We start from the raw sequence: 4953 nt of genomic DNA, 5'->3' as shown, positions 1-4953 counted from the left end.
AGTCATTTACAACTGGAAGTAAGAACATGGGTGGGAATGTTATGAAGCCGTTAAAGTAGCCATACTATGATATCAGAATTGCAGTGGTGTCCGCAAGAAGTAGATGTCCTTCGGCAAATCGACTTACGGGCGATCGGTAGATATTTAAGGCAGATTGGACAAATCAGATATCTCAAAAGACATGTTAAAGACAGAAAGGGATATTAAAGGAGATTTTCAAGAAATGACGTCACACAAAACCATCTTTTACTTTATCCACGAGAAATTTACGAGCTGATTCCCTCGAATTGGAAAAGTGACGTAGGGTGTTTACGAATAAAAGTGAACAAATACTGCAAATATGAAAGTAGAGCTCGTATAAGTGAAGAATGCTGTCTTCACAAGCAAAAAACCACAAGGACGATAGAACGAAGAAGCGGATTGAAGACTATTACATCAAGGAAATCGGCGAGGAAATACTATCAATTGTAAAAAAACTATGAATGATAAAATAGAAGCCTGTATAATACTTCGAAATTGGCATAGACAACATTCATATCAAAGGAGAGTGATAGTAAATGATAAAGCGAGGTCAAGAACTAGAGATTTTCGATACAACTACAATGCACAGAGAAGGATGCAGAATAGATCAAGAATGCAGTTGTGCAAAAAATAGAGAAAACAGAGGAAGATATAAATATTAGGTATATACTTGATGATGTCGAAAAACTAGATTCACACCAGGAACTGTCTCCTATTTAATGCAAGAGTAGTAGTTTGTAAAGCGAATTATGTTAAATGGTCAACCAATGGGCGCCTTGAGATTTGCAGATTTGACAAGCTAAAAATAAGTCAATATATAAAATAGATATTCCTCCACAGTGAAAACGAACAGCAGACACAAAGATATCCCTCAAATTCTGCAGAGATGTACCAGAAAACCACTTTGATACCCTAAGAAACATATCAACAATTTACGCTATAAAATTATAGGGGCAAATGCCCAATGGCCTATGAGAAATCATATTTTTTCCTAGCAAAGTTTAGATAGAAGATGAAAGAAAAGTCTGCAACATTCTAAAGATGTTGTAGTAAATGTTTTGTCCATCTTCAGTTTCATTGGCATTTTGATACTCAGGGCGATATTGGACTAAAAAACAACTGTCATACACTTAACAGCGTTTTATCTGACATCCACATCAGGCCAGTGTTAATGAAGCACTGATACATATTAACAATGCCAGACTTGTTGATAAGCCAGATATAAACAAGGGATATCGCCAAACACAAATAAAAAAGTGAGACGAACATTTAGATCCCATGTCAATATTATTGATACATCATGATGCTGTTAGAACTGTATATCACCCGAAAAACCTTTCAACAACCGATGAATTAAGTTCTAGAAGGTATGGAGAGACAATGAACGAAGTCTGTGGTTATGATTGGCAAAGTGGACATAAAAGAATGTTTTATTTGCGGTGCGAATGCGATAGACAATAAATAAATAAATGCACTGCCAGTAAAATGATATGGAGAGTTGCAAAATTATCTTTATGGTGCCATGAGATTGCAATAAAAGAATGGTGAATAGAAAAAAACAGCACAACTGGAACACAAACCATGAAAATCAAGCTTTGTTAAATATGTTAGAAGATAAAATAATTGCCAATAGTGCTTCTAGTATGAGGATAGGAAGTGCTCTAGCACGAAAAAAACAGAATCAACCATACTGAAAAACTTAAATAATATCGAATCAGATCATACTATGCTGGGAAATAAGCCTTAGTTTTAATATTAATCAAGGTTTATTCATGTTATTCTATGATTTCAGATCTGTGTGAAAACAAGTGTGAGAATATTCTACCCAATGAAAATTCATTGAATGATAGAATAGGCTGATTGAAAAATATTAGGGAAAGTCAACCCCATATTAATTCATATGGCAGGAAAGAAAACGAATACACCGACAATTTTTTTAGATTATGATCCATACAAAAGAATGAGACAGAATAACAGAAACCGAGTTCAATTTATGGCAACATGACATAAGTAAAGTAAAGTGCTCAGGAGGTAAACGACCGTGAAAAACGACATTCATACTGTGCATATTCAGGTATCTCAAAACTGTATCAAACCATAGAAATATTGTGGAAGTAGAGAATTAAAAAAACCTGATTATTGGGAAGGCGGAAATGCAGCGAGTTCATAAGAAAACAAGTAGGAACCAATATGTCTTTTGAAAGAAATCTAACTCTACAAAGGGATTGAACATATGTAGTATCCTTGTATCGGAGTTTTCAAACCTTCGAAGCGGCAACATAGGTGGGGATGATGCTATGTATGAACTGTCATAGATTTACAAGGTCATTTAGCATGAAAAATCAAGCTGGAGGGTATGATAGCAAAAAAATTAACGGACAACATTAGAGAATATTGACTAAAAGATGCAAAACATCAAAATAGTATATGAAATGAAAGCTGATGATGTACAGTGATATCCGACACCGCCTATAATTTTTATAGAGAAAACAAGACGGTAGTAAATCTCCAATCCCTGGCCGATAAAGGAAAACCCGACACCATCCTAACCATAACATAAAAATGAATCCGGGTAGATGACATTCTAAATACCGCAGAAACTCTGACAATGAGCGATCAAGACAGTGTACTTTAGAAGCAAAATATCTTCTATGAGTAACTACCATCATACAAGATTGATTCATAGGACAATCTCTTTACGATACTGCAACATAATCGATAACCAAAATTTCATTGTGCCAATTTTTTTGGTAAGTAAGATTCTAATGGCATTCTATTCATGTTATCTCAATCAAGATTGTTTTCATTTTCTTGCTTGACTAAAATATTTCTACCAGTGCACGGCTATTTGCGGTAGAGATTCTTGCACGGAATACAATGTTCCTTAATTTTGGCTTCTATGTCCTTATACACCACGATTTGTCATTGTGTTTTCAGTTTCTCTCCAAAGTATGTTGTGCATGTATCGTATTCACGACGCACTATTAATTATCTCTTTCTCACCTGAATAAAATTTGCCCTTACTATATGTGTACAGCATTATATTATCTACCATGTTTTGAATTTGCTACAACACGATTTGATACCTGTTCATATAGATTGTTTACGATGATCCAATGCCACAAGTGGCTTTGTACATCGTTCTATCAAAGAAGGCTGTCTCTAAAAGATGCATCAGTGTAGATATCTAACATTAAAATATCCATAAATTATGTTGTAAGAATAGTGTTTTAAAAATATTCTTTCAGCCGACTTTACTGACCATAGAGATTTTTGTAGCTGTAAATATTTATTCACCGATGTGTTCAACGCACCGATTAGAAGAATCCAGTTTTCGACTGAACCTCAAACATGAAGACATAATCATAGTAGAACCTGTCTTTATTTACAGTTGTTTGGCAATGTTTGTGCGTAAATATTTCGCATAATTTTATTTTCGGTTCTCTTAGTCAATTTTAGAGCATCAGCAACTAGTATCGTGATCAAGTTATCGTTTCCTATATTCACCAACTAATCATCGCTGTCGCGCAGTCAGGGCATTTGACAATATTCAATACTTGCGATCATATGCACAATTCGACGAAGTTTATACTTCCTGTGACAACTAGTTGTTCAATGAAGAATAATATACAGTTGCCACGATTTTCTCGGATGCGTATTATGATATATTGTCATGAGCAATTTTCGAATATCCTTTTCTATAAAGCTTGTCAACCTACTAGAACTAGTCAATAATATGCACAAACGAACTTTCTTAGTGTGTTAGCACACATCATGACTTGACTCTTGGATCGATCACGCACAAAATACTACCGGATGCTTCAGTCGGCTTTTGACACATTCTTCAAGCAAGTAACTGTTGTTGCTGGGATATGCAGATTGTTTGGAAAATTTAAGATGAATGTACCCTACTATCACCTCATCCTGAGGTTATTAAAAAATTTATTGTTCCCTAGATCACACTACCGCTGGTAAATTCTATAGGTGTTTATCTTTACTAGCTCGGTTTTGAACAAATCTATGACATGTAATATTCATTTCTCATTATTCACTGTGCAATGGGTGCTTTCCTCGGTAACTATTATTTGGCATTCCACAGTCTAACAGCTTGTAAGCAACACGAATATTCAAGGATGGATCATTGAGAGAACGAGTTCGCATACTGATTTTAAAATTATTTAAGCCACCCTTCTCTTTTTCATGCTGTTTAGAATCGTGTCATCTATTATTCCGATGTTGAGATGTTGTACAAGATTATTCTTGATAGGCCTCGGAGTCCATCATGGCATTCTTACGAATCAGCTTGCTGTTGAATAACTAAATTTGATTGTTCTTGGTGTAGCTGCTAATATCTGGATATTTTTTCTCTCAATTAATGCAAGATATTCGAGTTTTGACTGCTTTTGTCTTGATACTATTTTTCTCAGCTTATAGTAAACAAACAGCAATTTTGAAAAACAGTAACAAATGTATCATGCTGCTCAATCGACTGTCTGTGGTTTTGATCACATGTTGATCGGACATGCTGTGCGATCGACAATCATAGGTGGTTGTTAGAATCAGAGTGTGTTTAATATTTGCGACTGGTACAATCCACAGTGCATTGGTTACTTGCAAGATGTCTGCACTTGTTGCCACTATCTATATGATAGCAGACTGATACAATGAGAACAGAGTGTTTGGCAGACATAGTTCACTTATGCGTTGAATAGCTATCGAATTGCGTTTCATGTCATCTATTTCGTTAATACTAGACATAAATGGCTGTGTTAGTGCATGTTTAGCACCCTTGTTCATTTTAGCAGATTATATTTTGTACTTCCTAATGAATTTTCGAACATTAAAGCATGCTCAATTTGTAAACATTATGTCTAGTACCCTTTCTTTCCCTATATCTACATGAACAATACTATTCGATATTCTACACATAGG

Source organism: Vavraia culicis, assembly GCF_000192795.1.
Source record: "Vavraia culicis subsp. floridensis unplaced genomic scaffold supercont1.35, whole genome shotgun sequence".
Classification (NCBI taxonomy): Eukaryota; Fungi; Microsporidia; family Pleistophoridae; genus Vavraia; species Vavraia culicis.
Note: the sequence above shows the minus strand (reverse complement) of the source record.